The sequence below is a fragment of the Adiantum capillus-veneris genome, chromosome 17 (genome assembly GCF_014529385.1).
Source record: "Adiantum capillus-veneris isolate H3 chromosome 17, ASM1452938v2, whole genome shotgun sequence".
Lineage (NCBI taxonomy): Eukaryota > Viridiplantae > Streptophyta > Polypodiopsida > Polypodiales > Pteridaceae > Adiantum > Adiantum capillus-veneris.
Window position 1 is genome coordinate 144,626,445 of NC_140947.1, and position 20,461 is coordinate 144,646,905.

A 20,461-nucleotide genomic window follows, 5' to 3' on the forward strand; every position below is an offset into this window, starting at 1 on the left:
GAGCCCGCCCCCTTTCCCCCCACTATCAATCCTTGCGCTCACTACTCTGTCGCCCTTGCACGCCACTGTGAACCCCTGTTGAACTGTTCAGTATGCCCCTTTTGTGCGTCCATCACGCCGTCAACCGGCATTCCAACTACTCTTTGATCGCTTTAGCCTCTCTACAATCCATGTTACCCATTTTAGCCCTGTGCTTCCTGCCTCGACACCTCTAAGCTACAGCTCCACTAGTGCTGCCTAGTCCACCACCCCTTTTGTGTCACTGCTCCACCATCCAAAGATAGCTTTATAGCCAGCTTGCAAAGAGGCTATTTGCAAAAAATCAAAGCATCTAGTTCGTAGAGTAATTGCAGCTCCGTGCTTTCGAATATGTTTGCTGGCATTAAGTATCTACATTTGTTTGCACCTTGATTTGGCGGAGAACGATGTTGAGCAGCAAGGGGTTTGTCTCGCAAGGAAGGTTCTCAGTGTAACTTATGCTCAAATCAAAAAACGCCTTTGTTATTATTGATTTAGTTGTCCTGATGAATATCACGTCTCCCCATTGCAGGCTTTTTATGAGCAAAACTGTGGCCAAATAAGCCCCATTTTTCTATGGACTCCTTGCATGCAGACTTGAATATAGCTGTAGTTCACATTGTATATTTGTGCTCTAGGGGTAGATGATACCGCATATCTTTCCGACAATGTTTTACTCTTGTAGACCTTAATACGGCATGCATGCAAGGAGTCCATAACAAAATATTCAACCAAGTACCTCTCAAATGCTGTAAAGCTCCTAAATTCAAGTCCATCAAGGTTGTTTGATATGTTTATCTTGTTCCTTCTCTGTTGTTGTTCCGTGCCACAGCTCTCATGGGTTCTTGCATCAAAACTGGACAAAATCTAAGTTCCACGAAACTCTAGTTTTGCATAGCTTTTGTTTCTCAAAATTGTACTCCCTACTGAAAACATCCTTGTTGATGGCTAGTAGACCCCTTTGTGTTTAATAAGTTGGCCTTCAAGCATCATATTACCTATCTTCCCGAATCCCACTATGATACTATCCCTCACCTATTAAGACACAGCACATGCATGCATCCTGTGTTGACTAAATTTCCAAATCTTGTCATCCTCAGTCCCTAGAATATGTGTAAAATAGAATGTCCATGAAAGCTATTTAAATCCTCTTTCAACGTATGATCCCTATTTGTTGTTGTATTTTGTTGCAAGGTATGGCCATGTAGGTTATAACCGTGAGACAACTCTAGAGAGTAGGCATCAACATGTGCGTCAAATGAAAAAGGGTGTGTTTCACTAGTGATTGGTGGATGAAGCTGATGCAAAATAAAAGACAAATTCGGCTTGGCAGGAGCATGGCTTCCTACGTTGGCTTTTTTAGCTTTTTTTTACTGCATGTACACTCACTATTATGAGTTTGGGGAAAAAAATCCCATGAAAATGAGTTGCAATGTTTTCTCTAGAGATAACTCTTGCAAACTATTATGTCTTGGGGTTTTGGATGATTTGCAAGATTTATTCGTTTATGGGAAGACAAGTGCCAATAGCCTCATGGTTTGTTCACACTGGTCTCAACTCATGGTTATTCTTTGAGTATGTTGATGTAGTTTGATTATCTCTTGCTATCTTGCTAAAGTTTTTTGCACATTCTCTGTAGAAGAAAGCTCACACTTACATTGGTTTATCCCATTCTTGCACTAAAGCTTGCTATTCATTAAACTCTTTTGCTTTTGGTGTTTGCATCACTTAAGCGACAGGCCTCGTGATTTTATCACTTGTTTTAGAGCTTTTCATCACTGGGATTTTCGTAGTTTTTATAGAGCTTTTAAGCATTGGCGGTGGAGCCACGTGGCCTAATGACACGCCAAGGATTGAATTATGCCCACTACGCTAACGAAGTAACAAGGCCAAGTCTTGCAAGTGCAGATACGTACAAAAGGTTCTTTTTTATCTTTGGTACATAAAGTGCATCAACAAATGTGAAAGAACTATCATTTGTAGTAGTTATCACAAATCTTTCCAAGTCCCTTGACTGGATAAGAGGCATTGTTGGCACACGTGATTGTATTCCCATGAGGGTAGACTTGAGAGAGGTAAACAAGTCATGATGTGAAGTATTGTGCTTTGTAGCACCACTATCAAAGTACCACAAGTGTGAATCTATAGCAACTGACATACATGTGTCATGGACAGAATGATCATAAATACACTCTACACTAAATACCCTCTCTGCATCCACATCAATATCACAATCTCCTTTCACAGAACATTCTACAACAGTTGCACTTGTAGTGGATCCAGCCTCTTTCTTCTTGGCCTCTTTTGCCTTCAACTTAGGACATTGGTTTATCAAGTGATCGTTAGACTTACAATAATGGAAATGCATATCCTTCTTTCTCTTTTCACCGGAATTCCCAATAGAGGTGCTACCAGGAGAAGCATTAGGAATAAGTGATTTTCTACTCACTAAAGAACCATGAGAAGTGGCCACATTGCTTTTATCACCTTTTCTTTGAGAAGCGACAAAAGCAAGTTCAGATGCACACTCTTTAGCCCTCTTCTATCTTGAAAGTGACTTGCAACATCAATGTGCATAATGCATCAAACTTGACAGCTTGAGCGGTTCCTTGGGTCATAAGTCTCTAAGTAAGTACTAGCAAAGAATTTGACAATGCAGTGAGAACTGTTTGCACAAAAGAACTGTTGGAAATGACCACCTATAGAATTGAGTTGCTCATTAATATCCTTGATACCCGCAAGAAAAGTGTCCATGTCATCTTCCTCTTACATAATTTTTGACTCCAGCTCTTTACATATCAATGCAATTTTAGCCTCATTGCAACATGCATAAAGATCATCCAAAGTATCCCAAGCTCGTTTTGTTGATTTTACTGAGCAAATGTGAGGAGTAATAGTGCGCTTCAAAAATAATGCAATCAATGCATGGGCCTACGCATCTGTAACATCCCAACAATAAGCCTGCTCAGTCGTAGGTAAAGAACTCTAGCAGCAACAGACATACCAGAACCTACTACATCCTCAATAGAGCATGTATTCACAAAAGGTGGAACATACATCAATGCTTTGCACAACATTCCAATTGCCCTTTGACACCCGAACAAGTGTCATTATGTAAGACCACATTGGGTGGTCATCCCCATCCAGTTTATCCTCAGCAACAAAAATCTTGAACACATTTCTATTGTCGCCAGTCATGGCAAGTGACTACACCTGATGTAAAGACTTTCAGGAAAAAGGAAAATGAATAAAGACTAACATGTGCTATATAGCACAAGCCAAAGAGGACGGTAAGGAACCTATTATGTAGAAAATTGCATTGACAAAAATTCTACACAAAAGGACAAAATTGCCTACACAGTACTACCTAGAGTGGAAATTGATGCCAAAATAAGCCCGAATTAAATTACTCAAATTAAATTGACTTTCCAATGCTCACCAAAGCTCAGCCAAATAGGAGAAAGTGAGCAGGAGGGTGTTGGCGACGCTCGCGACTCTTCCTAGAAGGATGCAACGTGCTCTGATACCAATCACTGGAATTAGGGTTGTAGGCACACACACAGCTTGGAGAAGATGAAGAATATCAAGGCACACAGGAAAGATTATATTACTTAGTGCACAATAGAAAGGTAAGTTAGCCCTAGAAGGGGTGTACATACAATGCACAAGATAAAAACCTTCTAGTGAGGGAAAAAAAATACCTCGGTGGTCCTCACTGTGCTCACACACATCACTACCATATATATGATAACATGGGCTGTATGTGCATTTAATGCACCAGTATTAATGCAGCAATCATTAGGATAGTTGGCATGATATGTTGGAATTTAAGAGAGGTCTATAACTATGAGATTGTTTTTTTAGCTCCTCGTACTCTCCTATCTTAGCCAAAGCCTGCCTACTCAGTGCCCTCCCATTTGTAGGTTTTCTTGTCACAAATGGATCCCTTCCAATTTAAGATAGAGGAGGAGCTACCTTGCTCTAATGAGGCATCCAAGAACAAGCTCTTCCATTTTCTTTACCAAATTGGACTTTAGCAGCAGGAGCAGTATATAAAGCCAATCTTTAACCCTATCTTCTCATTGCAAGCATTAGGAATGGAATGGGGTATAAGAGGGACTCTTTATTTTCCATGTGATTAAAAATGGAATTATAAAATTGGCAAATGGGTAGATGCCATGTGGACTAAAATGGTGGGTATGGAAAGGCGTAAGGTGAGTGGTCAAACTTGTAGGCTTAGACGTATTGGAAAATAAATATTTTTTAATATAATGAGAAAATTTTTATGAAATTTAAAAAAAAACTTTTTCTAAAAAATTGGAATAAAAATCAATCTTTTCTTTCTCTAATGGCTATCAATTTCTCCCCTCTCTCCTAAAAGGGGGTTCCCCCAAAAAATATGTTGGTCATTCCCTCCCTCTTACTCTATTGTACCATCTCTATCCTCTTCTCACTCCACCTTGCAAGTTGCATCTCCTTCTTCAATGTCACTTTTCCCTCCCAAAAATCTCTTGTAGCAGAGGTTTGAAGCCTTTTTTTCCTCCTCAAGCTTGTTGCATTCTCTTGAATGGTAACCCATCACATATTGAAGCTCTCCATTGCTTTGTGAACTTCATTTCACACCTCTCCCTTATGATGTAGATCTGAACCATATCCTACTCCTAGGGCTTCTCTCTTGTGTGGATTTACTTTCCTCAACAACTTCCTACTCCTTCTTCCCTATCTAGATCGCAAATGGTATTCCCTCACAACACAACTTCTTTTTGAACATTTAATCTCTTCTTATGTACCAAAGAACTATTTGATAAGACCATTAAGCTTAGTTGGGTGCCTTGTTAGATAAGAAGCGTCCTCTTTCCTATCTCTCATAGATATGCTTACCATATTATTAATGAGCCAACTTGCACGAGGAGGTTTATGGTAGTGACATTGATCATCTTTGTATATCTTCTAACCTTGCTCTATATGCAATTTAGAACACAAAGTGTGCATGGAATAATCATACATTTCTACATAATCGAAAGTGTCATGTGACAAAATACTATTTTGGGTTCATACTATTTTAAATGTGAATATAAACAACCACCAAGATATAGTAGTAGAGGAGGCAGAGAGTAGTCATTCTTCAATCACACGATGACTGGTGCTATCACCAAGGTGCTTTACATGTTTCATAGGGTGAGTGGTGTGCCACCAAGGTGATTTACCTATTTCATAGGGCGCATGGTGCATAGCTTTTAGAGGGAGCTTTGTCAAAAAATGTCTTTCCCCTACCCTCCACATCGGTGATCATCATTATGTGAATATAAACAACCATCAAGATATAGTAGTGGAGGAGGCATCGAGTAGTCATTCTTTGGTCACAAGTGATGAGTGGTGTCACCGCCAATTGCTTTACGTGCTTCATAGGGTGTATAGATTTCAAAGGGAGCTTTTTCAACAAATGTCTTTCCTACCCTCCCTATTGGTGATCATCAATATGTAATGTTTAATGGCATTATGGAACTGTATGACTTGAGAGAGGACTATTACCTTGACATAGTTTCCCAAAATATACAAGAGGATGTCATTATATTCAACTCTGACAATGACAAGTATTATTTCATGGATGCTCATGGAACAGCAAATGAGTTTGTTGAACCAGCAGAGGCACTAGAAATGGTATAACGGGATATAGCCGCATGTGCCGCAATTCTCCCAATGGAGACGGAGTTCAAGGTGGTGTAGGAAAGGGTTAAATTCACTGAGTTGGGGGAGAAGTCCTCCATCGTGATATTTGTAAAGGCCCATGTGAGCCAGCCATTGGCCATTTAGAAATCCCTAGGTATAAAAGGCAATAAGCTTAATGTGAAAAGTAGGCTTATCTTTTGGAGAAGAAAAAACTTTGTGTACGTACACTCAAGTAGCCAAGTAGCTCCAACTTGTAATTAACTTTTCTAATAATTGGGTTATCCGTTTTTAATTTCAAAAACTTGCATTGTGTTCTTCTGTCCATGCTTTGGAGGGGGACCAGCTCCAAGCAAACCTAGTCCTCATCGAGTTTTCAATCTTAAGCGAGTATTCTCTTTGAATTATGTGCATCATTATAGTGTCTTAATGTGTATTTGTGTAAAGAAATCAGCCCGAAACAAACTATATTCCCCTTGCTATCTTTCTCTTAAGGAAAACTCTCTCCTTTCATAGTTAAGTTTCGTTGAATCTACAAGTAAGTGTTAGATTTGCTAACAATCTAGATAAGAAATTTTGACCCAACACCACTAGGAACAAAGAAAGTGGTGGTTACAACCAACATTATAGAGGCATCTTGAACCATTGATGGAATCTACTCTGCAATAGATCTAGATTTTTCTAAGCGGAATATCTATAATCCCAAGCTTGGGTTAGATTCACTTGTCATCACACCCCAAGATACCTCGAGGACAATGCCAACCAAGCATGACTAGATGCTCCTAAAGGGAGCCTGTAACATTTAATGGCCTAGTAACTTGTGTGTAGCGGAAAATAGCATATACATAGTGAGCATTTCATAAGAATAGATTCCTAATGAGCATAGCAAGAGTGCTTGGATGGAGAGAGCAACAAAAATCATAACACCTAGTTAGATAGGCATGAACAATACTTCATAAGAGAGAGAAATTAAGCTATTGACAATAGTTGAGGACCGGACTTACATGGAGCCGGTCCCCCCTCCAAAAGGCTTTGTATTATAGGTTTCCCCCATCAATCCCTCTTTGAACTTCTTGAGCTTGGACGACCTCTTCTACGCGGCATAGATTTCCTATGGCCTCTTCTTTTTGGTGGTTCAAAAGTTGCATCATCACTTTCTTCGGAGGAGGAAAAATTTGAGGAGGATGGAGAAGAGCGTGACCTCTTTCTCGCCTTTTTCTTCCCTTGGTCTTCCTTGTTTGCATCATCACTTTCTTCATAAGAGGAAAAGGATGAAGAAGATGGAGAAGAGGGTGACCTCTTTCTCGCCTTTTTTTTGTCATCCCTCTTTGAATTATGGTGTGGAGAAGTGTGCGATGGTCTTCTCCATTTAGGGGGTGTTAAAGAGCGTTTTGCCTAACATCTTCATGGAGCCATCTCCGCCGAGGTGGCAGGAGACTCACTTCTTTCTCGTTCTTTTGGTGGGAGCTCTTTGTTCTCCTTTGGGAACGAGATGTGTCAAGTAGTAGATTTTTGATCCCTTCATACGGATCCTCTTCTTCTTCCCGAATCGGAGAGAGGCCTCTTCGAAGTCTCACAAGGAGGCTTCCAAGGTACTCTGTCTTCTTGGTGGGGAGTTTGGAGAATCCCATGAGCACGTAGCTGCCATTGCACTTCACTTTGGAGGGATGGATTGCCCGTGGCTTGTTGAAGCCTAGAAACAAGGTAGTTAACAAGCATAGGGACATCATTAGTAGCCTGCTCATTAGCAAAATCAAAGCTATCAACATTAATTTCACTCTCTTTATTATTGTCATCCATTCTAACAACTTTTAGGTGTAAACTTTTTTAGGTGTATTTTGGCACTTCAAGCCCTAGTTGCTACTCCTCTTAACCCCTTTAGAAAAGCACTCAAGCTCCTGTACCCATGGCTTGAATATCATTAATGGCAAGCAATAAAAAGAGAGGGTCTTTCAACACCAAAACAGTACCGGCTCTTGTCAAGTTTCTAATAGCTCAATAGTGTTTAAGCCGTAGGCAGCCCCGTAGGACTCCACTATTAAGACCATAGCTCTCGACAGTCATGCCTCGTTATCTGCAGGAAGCAGGCCCACTGCAAGGTTGAAAAGTCCCTATTCTACTTATTCAATTGCAATTAATAATACCAACCATTTATAGCTAGCTTGAGGACCTCCCTTCTTGAGCAAGAAAAGAGAAACCTTGTGCTCTGATACCAATGTAACATTGAATGGCCTAGTAACTTGCGTGTAGCGGAAAATAGCATAAACTTAGTGAGCATTTCATTAGAATAGATTCCTAATGAGCACAGCAAGAGTGCTTGGATAGAGAGAGCAACAAAAAGCATAACACCTAGTTAGATAGGCATGAGCAATACTTCAAAAAGAGAGAGAAATTAAGCTATTGACATTAGTTGAGGACTGGATTTAGCCGGTCCCCCCTCCAAAAGGCTTTGTATTATAAGTTTCCCCCATCAAGGGAGACATTTTACAATACAATACTTTGTGTTCCTTCAATAACTTGTTGGTACAGTGAAAATGGAAGCTTCAAGCACCATGCACACACTTATAAAACACAGCATCAATTCCCTCACGGTCTCAGACCCAAGACCTCACACACCTTCGATGATGGTGAGAGCTAGCGGGGTATGAGAGTATATTGAGAGGAAGAAGGAGTATTCTTACGAGAAAGAAGTATATCTCCTCACGTAATCACTCATAAAATCTTAGCATAGCTTAGTAATTAGCATGGTGAGGAGATGGTAAGAGGAGATGAGCATGCATTGGAGCTTGGCTCTTGGTTGCATTTGAATCACAAAGCCAAGAGTTGTTGGTGTAGGCCTCCCTTCTCACAAGCTTGGAGTAGATGATGAGCTTTCCATTAAAGCTTGAGAATGAAAAAGAGTCGTCTTTACTTCACACATGAGATTGTGTGAGTGTGTGTGTGTGTGTGTGTGTTAATGCCTTGCCAAAATCAGCCCCCCCTCTCTCTTGGTCGACCCCTCTTGCATTTTACTCATGCTGGCACCCTATTGGACCCTTCAAAGCTTAGCCAATGATAATTAAGAAGCATAAGTGATAGCCTTGTGACATGTGTCCCCCTTTCCCCTTTTGTGAGAGCTTTAGGTAATTGAATAATGCAATTAAACTTTCATTGGACCCCTTAGTCGTCTGGCCAAGAGGAATCAGGCAAGCCATTGGGCTGTTGAATGCTCATTGGACCCCTTGGGAGATTTTCCAATAGTCTTCTAGAGAGCTTAATTTCTATTGGTTCTTTTATCAGGTGTTTTAAAATGAATTAAACTAAATGGGCTCTAGCCTAATTCTCATTGGTCCACCTCTATGGCCATCCACCAATAGGAATTGAATGCATCTTGGGGGCAACTGGCCTAGGAAGCTGACATGTGTCCCCTATTCCCTTTGTGTAAAGGAAGCCTGCTATAGTGTGTGTGAGTTTCTCTCTCATCCCCTACTAAAAGGGCTCGCCCCCTCCTATCTAGGGATATGTGAAGACTTTTTGGTCTTCACATAAGCATTCAATATTACCTAGCGTTTGACCATTGGACCTAACCTTTGAGTTTTGGAACCTTACCATTTTGGAAGTCCTAACGGGCTGAACCTCAGGGTCTTTGAAGCCTATTGTTTACACATTGCTGCTTTTGCAGATGTCCCCCTCTTTGGATCCCTATTTTCCCTCCTTTGGATCCCTATTGTGGCCGATTTGCCAGCTTAACCAATATTCTAGCTTTTTCTCCCCTAGTACTCCCCATATTAAATGATCAGTTTAACATGAGAAAATCATTTAAGAGAATTAGATATTAGTTATTATGACAGAGCCGCTTGGTTGATTATATACCGTTGGATTCTGAGCTTGATTCCATCCAAAAAGAAGCGTTGTTTAAAATGTATACGAACCGTGGTATCCTTATAAAAGCACATTAAGTTCTTAATGAGCTTTCAATCAAAAAAGTAGCCTCTCAAAACATGTTGATTGCAGGATATGCCCAACATGGTTATGGCAAGGACTAAAATACAAATTACAAGAGAGAAATTTGCATGGCTGTGGAAAAGACTTGAATACCAAATTATCAAAAAGAAATTCAGGTTTGTTATCTTGTTCTTGAATACCATGATTATGAGGTGGAAAATGGACTACAGAGCCAGGAACAACTTTTGTTTCATATAAATTTTGGAGAGACACTGCAGTAACTCTCCACCATACTATGGCTCTCATGTGGACCGTGCATTGTCTATTTTTTAAATATTTTTTTTGAATTTTTTGCTACCATATACATGTGGTAGTGATGTGTATGAACACACTTAGGACCGCCAGGGTATTTTTTCCCTCACTAGGAGTCCCCCCCCCCCCCCCCCCCCCTCTCAATGCATTGTATATACGCCCATCATTCTAGGGCTATCCATCTTTCCATTGCACACTAAGTAAAACACTCTCTGTTGTGTGCCTTGAGCTTCCTTCATCTTCTCCAAGATGTGTGTATTTTCCTGCAAACCTAATTGCAACAATTGGTATAAGAGCATGTTGCATCCTCCCAGGCTTAGCTGCAGTAGCAGCTCCATCACACTCCTGCTCACTTTCTCCAATTTTAATGAGCTATGGCAAGCATTCGTAGATCAACAACTTTTTTGTTCGGGGTCATTTTGGCCTCAATTTCCACTACAGGTAGTACTATGCAGGCTATTTCATCATTTTGTGCAAAAAAAATTGTCAGTGCCGTTTTCTACATAGCAGGTCTTCTATGGTTTGTGCTATAAAGCACGTGTTGTTCCCGCTTTCTTTCTCCTCTTTTCGGGTATTTTTCACATCAAGGGCATTCACCATGGCTGACAACAACACAGATGTGTTCAAAATGTTTGCTGCAGAGGACAGATTGGATGGGGACAATTACCCTATGCGGGCTTGCTACAAGGATTGCTAATATTACAGTTGTTTTGCCTACGGGGCAGAACAAGCTCGTTGGGTGTAAAAGATACGCAGGCTCATGCATTGATTGCATTGTCTGTGAAGCTCACTAATACTCCTCACATTCACTCATTGAAATCTACGAAACAGGCTTGGGATATTATGGCTGGTCTTTATGCAAGTCGCAATGAGGCAAAAATTGCATTGTTGCGTAAAGAGCTGGAGTCGAAGATTATGCATGAGGAAGATGCCATGGACACTTCCTTGCTCGTGTCAAGGATATCAATGTAATGTCAGCTCACATGACATTTATGACACTTTGTTGCCTCTTTGCAACGGTGGAAGTTCAAATCTAAATTTCAATGAGACAAATGTACAGCCTATGGGGGCTTCTAAAAATGTTACAGATCAGCCTATTACTGATGCAGATGTACTTGATGAGGAAAGGGATGATAATGAGCAAGCTAGAGGTATGCGTAAATGGTTGGTGCATACTTTGTGTGACACTAAATTGGATGCACCTTTGTCTAGTTGTACTCGTTCATGTTCTCGCCATGCATCTTATGCATCAGATTGTTATGCTTTGGCTGTGTCTAACTTACATGATGATGTTGAGGAACCTCCATCTTTTGATGAAGCACATAATTCAAAAAATTGGATGGCTACCATGCAATCAGAAATATGATGCACTTATAAAAATTGACACATGGACTTTATGTGATTTGCCTTCTAGAAAAAAGGCCATTGGTACAAAGTGAGTTTACAAGTTAAAACGCAAGCTGGATAGTGAGATTGATTGCCATAAGGCTCGACTTGTTGCAATAGGTTATGCACACCAAAAAATCATAGATATGAAGAGACTTTTGCTCCCACTTGTCGTATGACTACTGTGGGTTTCCTATGTGCATTGGCAGCTCATTTTGGTTGGGATGTACATCAATCTAACATTGTTACTGCTTCCTTGAATGGTGACATACTTGAGGAAGTTTATGTAACGCAGTCTCGCAATTTTGTCAAGAAAGGACAAGAGGATAAAGTGTGTAGATGTAAGAAAGCTTTGTATGGGTTAAAGCAATCTCTTCATGTTTGGTATGAGAAGGTTGACACTCATTTGGCCAAACGAGGCTTTTGTAACAATCCAACAAATAGCACATTGTATGTAAAGTGTGAGGGTGATGTACTTCTCATTGTGGTTCTTTATGTGGATGATTTGTTGATCACTGGACGAAATGAGAGACATATAGATGAATTTAAGGCTGATTTGAATGCTACTTTCAAGATGAAAGATCTGGGGTTGTTACATCATTACTTGGGTATATAGTTTAACCAGTGTGATGGTGGTATTGCCTTGAGTAAAAAAAGTTACATAGAGACATTGCTGTGTAAGTGTAACATTTAATGGTCTAGTAACTTGTGTGTAGCGGAAAATAGCGGTGAGCATTTCATTAGAATAGATTCCTAATGAGCATAGCGAGAGTGCTTTGATGGAGAGAGCAACAAAAATCATAACACCTAGTTAGATAGGCATGAACAATACTTCAAAAAGAGAGAGAAATTAAGCTATTGGCAACAGTTGGGGACCGGATTTACATGGAGCCAGTCTCCCCTCCAAAAGGCTTTGTATTATAGGTTTCCCCCATCAAGAGAGACATTTTACAATACAATACTTTGTGTTCCTTCAATAACTTGCTGGTGCAATGAAGATGGAAGCTTCAAGCACCAAGCTCACACTTGTAAAACACAACATCAATTCCCTCACGGTCTTAGACCCAAGACCTCACACACCTTCGAAGATGGTGAGAGCTAGTGGTATATGAGAGTAGATCGAGAGGAAGAAGGAGTATTCTTACAAGAAAGAAGTATGTCTCCTCACATAATCACTCATAATAGCTTAGCACAGCTTAGTAATTAGCATGGTAGAGGAGATGAGCATGCATTGGAGCTTGGCTCTTGGTTGGATTTGCATCACAAAGTCAAGAGTTGTTGGTGTAATAAAGCCTTGCAAAAATCAGCCCCCTCTCTCTCAAGCTTGGAGTAGATGATGAGCTTTCCATTAAAGCTTGAGAAGGAGATAGTCTTCTTTACTCCGCACATGAGATTGTGTGAGTGTGTGTAATAAAGCCTTGCAAAAATCAGCCCCCTCTCTCTCTTGGTCAATCCCTCTTGCTTTTTAATCATGTTGGCATCCTATTGGATCCTGCAAAGCTTAGCCAATGACAATTAAGAAGCATAAGTGATAGCCTTGTGACATGTGTCCTCCTTTCCCCTTTTGTGAGAGCTTTAAGTATTTAAATGATGCAATTAAACTCTACTTGGACCCCTTAGTCTTCTGGTCAATAGGAATCAGGCAAGCCATTGGGCTGCTGAATGCTCATTGGATCCCTTGGGAGACTGTCCAATAGTCTTCTAGAGAGCTTAATTTCTATTGGTTTTATTATCAAGTGTTTTCAAATGAATTAAACTAAAGTACTCTAGCCTAATTCTCATTGGTCCACCTCTATGGCCATCCAATAGGATTTGAATATACCTTGGGGGCAACTGGCCTAGGGAGCTGACATGTGTCCACTATGCCCTTTGTGTAAAGGGAGCTTGCAAGAGTGTGTGTGTTTCTCTCTCATCCCCTACTAAAAGGGCTTGCGCCCTCAAGGATAGGGATGTGGGAAGACTTTTGATGTTTGCGCATTAGTCCTATCAATCTTCCACATAAGAGTGACAAGCTATACTTGGTGTTTGGAAGACGTCGTTTCCGCAAACTTGATCCTAAGCATGCATACTTCTTAACATTTGTGCACAATAAAGAAAAAGAGAGTCTTATAAGACAAAAACTTTGTTCATTTTAAACATTTTTACATTTGCTTAGTCTAGGGAAGCATTGTAAGCATTGACAAGGTTTAGGTTATCCTTTAATTGTATGCCTTGCATCCATCTAGCATCTTCATAAGATACCGTCAGATAATCTTACCGTCTCTCAATACCTTGTCTTCATGTTGGAGAATGGACTTGGGCTGCAGCACCTCTTCTTGGTCCTTGATCTCCGGTGGTCTTCAATAGTTGGTTCTTGAGGTGGCTCTCCTTTGTAAGGCTTTAGTAGGCTCTCCTTTGTAAGGCTTTAGTAGGCTCACATGGATAGCATTGTGTATGAGCCAATGGCTAGGCAACTTGAGTTGATAGTCCATCTCATTGATTGGCCTAAGAATCTGGAAGGGACCATAGTACCTTTTTGCTAACTTAGCATAGCACTTTTGGTGTCCCATAGGATTCTTGCCCGTCGTGTGCCTTAATCAAGCCTTGGGAAATTTAAGCAAGACCCAATCATTTTCTTTAAAGGCTTGGGCTCTTTTGTGCTTATCAACAGCAACCTTTTGCCTTTGTTGTGAGATAGAGATAGCGTCCTTAATCTTTTGGAAAGAATTTGTAGGTCTTGGCTATACTCATCTGCAACAAAGATATTCTCGTGTACCTTAAGTAGCAGGGGACTTTTGGATCTTCCCTCAATTACCTCGAAAGGTGCTTTTCCCGTGGAGGTATGTACAGTATTATTGTAGGCATACTCCACTAAGGGTAAGTACTTCTCCCATTGGGACCTTTGATCTACTTCCGTTACGTAGGCTTTTAGTAGATCAAGAATTGTTAGGTTAGCTATTTCACTTTGGCCATCGTTTGAGGGTGATAGGCCAAAGAGAAGTTTAACCTTGTCCCTAAATTCTCAAAGAGACCCTTCCAGAAATTACTGGTCATTCTAGGATCTCTATCTGACACTATGCACATTGGCAAGCCATGGTACTTGAAGATTTGCGATATGAAGAGGGTTGCCATTTGATCGGCTTTGATAGTCTTTTGACAGGTATAAAATGAGCTTGTTTGCTAAACCAATCTACTATCGTCCATATTCCCGTATTCCCATGGATAGACTTAGGCAATCCAAAGATAAAATCCATGGATATGCTCTCCCATGGTGAATTAGGGACTGGCAAAGGTTAAAGCAATCCAGGTTGCTTCCCTCTATCAAACTTCATCTTTTGGCATACCACACATTTAGAAACATACTCTTGTATTTTTGCTTTCATGATAGGCCAATAGAAATATGTTTCTATCCCTTTTAAGGTAGACTAAATCCCTCTATGCCCTGCATAAGGAGGAGCATGAGATTCATACATTACTTTCTCACACAATGGGTTAGTAATGCATAGTCTATTGCCATAGAGAAGATAACCATCTTGTAGAGTAAATGGTTCCTCTTTCTTCCCTAGTGCAAGGGATGAAATCATATCTCTAAAATTGGGATCAATAGCATACTCATCTATCATAGAAGATAGATCATTGTAAGTTGTTCAAGCTTCTAATAGCTCAATAGTGTTTAAGCCATAGGCAAGCCCCGTAGGACTCCACTATTACAAACATAGCTCTTGAGGACGGTGATGCCCCGTTATCGGCACAAAGTAGGCACCTTGTAAGGCTGAAAAATCCCTATTCTACTTACTCAATTGCAATTAATAATACCAACCATTTATAGTTAGCTTGAGGACCTCCCTTCTTGATCAAGAAAAGAGAAACCTTGTGCTCTGATACCAATGTAACATTGAATGGCCTAGTAACTTGTGTGTAGCGGAAAATAGCATAAACTTAGTGAGCATTTCATTAGAATAGATTCCTAATGAGCACAACAAAAGTGCTTGGACAGAGAGAGCAACAAAAAGCATAACACCTAGTTAGATAGGCATGAGCAATACTTCAAAAAGAGAGAGAAATTAAGCTATTGACATTAGTTGAGGACTGGATTTAGCCGGTCCCCCCTCCAAAAGGCTTTGTATTATAGGTTTCCACCATCAAGGGAGACATTTTATAATACAATACTTTGTGTTCCTTCAATAACTTGCTGGTGCAATGAAGATGGAAGCTTCAAGCACCAAGCTCACACTTGTAAAACACAACATCAATTCCCTCAAGATCTCAGACCCAAGACCTCACACACCTTCGAAGATGGTGAGAGCTAGCGGGGTATGAGAGTAGATCGAGAGGAAGAAGGAGTATTCTTACGAGAAAGAAGTATGTCTCCTCACATAATCACTCATAAGAGCTTAGCATAGCTTAGTAATTAGCATGGTAGAGGAGATGAGCATGCATTGGAGCTTGGCTCTTGGTTGGATTTGCATCACAAAGACAAGAGTTGCTGGTGTAGGCCTCCCTTCTCACAAGGTTGGAGTAGATGATGAGCTTTTCATTAAAGCTTGAGAAGGAGATAGTCTTCTTTACTCCACATATGAGATTGTGTGAGTGTGTGTGTGTGTGTGATAATGCCTTGCCAAAATCAGCCCCCTCTCTCTCTTGGTCGACCCCTCTTGCTTTTTACTCATGCTGCATCCTATTGGATCCTGCAAAGCTTAGCCAATGACAATTAAGAAGCATAAGTAATAGCCTTGTGACATGTGTCCCCCTTTCCCCTTTTGTGAGAGCTTTAGGTGTTTAAATAATGCAATTAAACTCTCATTAGACCCCTTAGTCTTCTGGCCAATAGGAATCATGCAAGCCTTTGGACTGCTGAATGCTCATTGAACCCTTGGGAGACTGTCCAATAGTCTTCTAGAGAGCTTAATTTCTATTGTTTCTTTTATCAAGTGTTTTTAAATGATTAAACTAAATGTACTCTCGCCTAATTCTCATCGGTCCACCTTTATGGCCATCCAGTAGGATTTGAATGCACCTTGGGGGCAACTGGCCTAGGGAGCTGACATGTGTCCACTATGCCCTTTGTGTAAAGGGAGCTTGCAAGAGTGTGTGTGTGTGTGTTTCTCTCTCATTCCCTACTAAAAGGGCTTGCCCCCTCAAGGATAGGGATGTGGGAAGACTTTTGAGTCTTCCCACAAGCATCCAATTTACCTAGAGTTTGACCATTGAACATAACCTTTGAATTTTGGAACCTCAGCATTTGGAAGTTTTAATGGGCCGAACCTTAGGGTCTTTGAAGCCCATTGTTGCACATTTCTCTTTTGCAGATGGCCCCCCCTTTGGATCCCTATTTTCTCTCCTTTGGATCCTTATTGTGACTAGTCTGCCGGCTTAACCAATATACTAGCTTTTTCTCGCATGGTACTTCCCCATATTAAATGATCAGTTTAACATGAGAAAATCATTTAGGAGGATTAGATAGTAAGTTTGGACTTGAGGATTGCAAACCTACTGCCACTCCCATGGAAACATGTTTGAAATTGAGTCTTCATGATGTTGGTGATCCTGCTGATGTCACTCTTTACCAAATTGTTGTTGGTTGCCTCATTTATGTATGCAACACAAGGCCGGATATTCAATTTGCAGTCTCTTAGGTCAGCAGATTTATGCATAGCCCAAGGTCTAAGCATTGGCAGGCTGTCAAGAGGATTTTCAGCTACTTGAGTGGAACTTTACATCTTAGCTTGTTTTAGGAGGATCATTGCCTCCGGACTTACATGCTTTTTTTGGACTGAGATTGGGCTGGTTTTTTTGACACGCAAGTTTCCACAAGTGGTTTTTGTTTCATGCTCGGTAGCTCATGTATATCATGGTTGAGCAAGAAGCAACCTATTGTGGCCACTTCTAGTTGTGAGGCTGAGTACATGGCAGTCTTCACAGTAGCTACGATTGAGTGTGTATGGCTGAGACGTCTTATGGCTGATTTGGGTGTTGGACAGGACACTGCAAACATTATCTACACTAACAGTCAGACTGCATTGGCAATTGCAAGGAACCCAGTTTTTCATGCTCGCACAAAGCACTTGAGGTGCATTATCACTATGTCAAGGAGAGGCTCTTAGCAGGAGAGATCAGCTTGGCTTATGTGCCAACATAGGACAACCTTGCAGATCTTTTCACAAAGGCATTGCCTCGTGAGAAGTTCAAAGCTTTCTGAAAAGCTTTGGGCTTACTCCCCTTTGTGGACTAATCATGTCCTCAGGGCATGGCACTTCCCTTTACTCTGTGTGCCAGCTCTCGTTCACCGCATCACTCTAGGGAGGATTTGTTACCATATACATGTGGTAGTGATGTGTGTGAACACACTTATGACCGTCGGGGCATTTTCCCCCTCACTAGGAGGTTCCCCCCCCCCCCCCCCCCCCCCCACCTCCCCCCATGCATTGTATATACGCCCATCATTCTAGGGCTATCCATCTTTCCATTTCACACTAAGTAAAACACTCTGTTGTGTGCCTTGAGCTTCCTTTGTCTTCTCCAAGTTGTGTGTGTTTTCCTACAACCCTAACTCCAACATTTTCTTCCTACGAAAAGTTTAACTTATGTTTTGCTTTTTCTTTCGTAGCTCCTCAAAGGAAAGATCTTTTCTACACCAACTTGTTACTTGGTAAGCCTAATGAAGTTTTTTGGCTTCTTGAGCCTACAAGTTGCCACTTGGCATGATCAAGGCCTTTCCTCTCGCCCCAAATAGCTTGGCTTGAAGCTTATGCACATGCTTTTGTTCTCCTTTTGTTGATCACCTTGGAAGTTGTTCTGACAAAGTGTTAGCACATGCGATAATAAAGGAGACTTGATGTTGTTGAGAGCTGAAAGTCAACATCGGTTGTTCTCATCATACAGAGCATCACTTCACACCTGGAGAGGTCGTGCAGGATATGATCATTCGTCGTCGCTACCAGAATGTTGTCATACCGAGGCATTCTTCTTCAGTCATGGGATTTTTGAGGATATACATTTAATGTGGTGTAGCTGTTTGCCTCACAATGTTCAATAGTGTCATTCTTGTGTCCTTGACCTCCTTTGATTGTCATTCTTCTCTCTCTCTCTCTCTCTCTCTCTCTCTCTCTCTCTCTCTCTCTCTCTCTCTCTCTCTCTCTCTCTCTCTCTCTCTCTCTCTCTCTCTCTCTCTCGTAGATCCTAATGTTCGTGGTTGCAAAGCTCGGTTGGGATGTTTTTCTTCAGGAGGAGGAGGAAAGGGGAGGCATGATTGGAAACCAGGTGAGATCAAGAATTAGATGCCAATAGAGGTTAGGAATCTCATCCCCTCATCAATTAGATGAACTTTATGTGGCATTTGGGAGAGAGTTCAAAAGACTTGGGATCTACAATGAAAGGAAAGTTGGAGTGGAGAACGATCGCAAAGGGGAAGATGAGTCAAACATCATCCCAGTCCTTGAATAAACATAAAAAGGATGACTTGAAATCCTATATTAGATTGATTGCTCGGAATATACCACGGTCATTGTCTCCTCGACACCACCAAAAACCCTCATGGGCACTTCTACGATCTTGACCAAGGAGATGTTCTACTTTGTCTGATCATCATACAATCTTTCATAAATATCATGATAACCAACACTCTTCCATGATAGGCGATCATGGAAATTGTGATATTGATGATTGCTTTTCTTATTCCAACAATATCAGCCAGCATGAAGAGTTCAATGCACATGCCGCGGACTGTGTCTCCTCTGCTCTCGCGTACTCGAATTTCACCATATAATGCGATTAAGAGCTTTGTGAGCCTGTCTGATGTTCTTTGCAAGATGCATTTTGCTTCGCTTATTTGAAAGTCAGAGGCATCCATACAAAGAGTCACAAGCTACTTGATCAAGGCAAAGCAAAGGGCGACGTTTAGAGAGAATCCATCCCACACACCTCACAAGCATGAGATCCATTGTTTCAGATAGGGATGTTAAGTTCACGTCCAATTTTTGGCGCGCGCTCTAACAACAAGCATGATAAGCTCATTGATGTCAAAGGTGAGGTTTCAATCAACTCATCACTTCAAGTATGGACTACAAGCATGCATCAACAAAGTGATATTTGATCACTTTGACACACAAAGCTATGGGGGTGAGGTGGACCTCAGCTACAAAATCAACAAGCAATTCATGTTTTTGAGAGCCTACTATGTGTTGGAAACTTTGGATAATTGCAATGGAGAGCAATTAATGAAGATCAATGAGGACTTTCAGCATTTTTGCCATGCAAAATTGGCGGCAATGAAGAGGAAGGTGGGATGGGTGAGCAGATGGCCATCAGGCATTTTTGCTAGCCTTGAAGGATGTATGGGTAATCGACGACATCTCAAAGTGACGATGATCGAGCAGCCCACATCCACCGAAACTCCGACTTCTTGTACCATGTCTGTCAAGAGGGAGCATGCGGCATGCACATATCATAATTGATGGACATAAATGAGAGGGGGTGTGTAGAGGTGGAGATAAACCCTGATGATGTAGTGGCATTGCCATACTCGTCAAGGATGATAGGGTTTCCAAAAGTGGTGATGTTGACACACCGGGGTTGGTGACGAGCATTGTGCAGCATGTGGATGAGGAAAATCCCAATATGTGGTATGGGAGGAGGATGTCTTGCTTTCTGTGTTGCCCATGTTTCAGATATATTCACCGTCGATTGTGCTGGCAAGCTTGTGGGTGGAGGCGGTGATAGCCATAATGGGGAGGTTTGAGATAGGGGCATTGATGGAGGTGGTGAAAAGGGAGAGGGTGTCGATGGCGCCGCTGGTGCTGCCCATCGTGATAGATGTGTGCGACCATGGTGTGGTTGCGTGGCGGGGTGTCATAAAATATAATATCTAACTTTACCAAATGATTTTCTCATATTAAACTGATCATTTGATATGGGAAGATAAAAGGGGAACAAGAGTTAGGATATAGATATGTGCTTCTAGACCTATCTCAACAGGGGACCAGAAGGAGAAGTGGTTGCATCTCAATAGGGGTCCAAAAGGAGACGGTCTATCTAAGAGCAATGTGCAATAAGTGCTTCTAGATTTACCTCATCAAGGGACCAAGAGGAGAGATGGTTACATCTCAATAGGGGTTCAAAAATAGGTAGTCTATCAAAGAGAAGTGTGCATCTAATAGATTTTAAAAGACCTTAGGGT

At 41.2% G+C, this 20,461-nt stretch overlaps 1 pseudogene; it reads left to right on the plus strand.

The window, feature by feature from the left end:
- The first annotated feature begins 18,468 nt into the window (after positions 1–18,468).
- On the plus strand, positions 18,469–19,647 carry LOC147438253 (uncharacterized; annotated as a pseudogene).
- Positions 19,648–20,461: the final 814 nt, after the last annotated feature.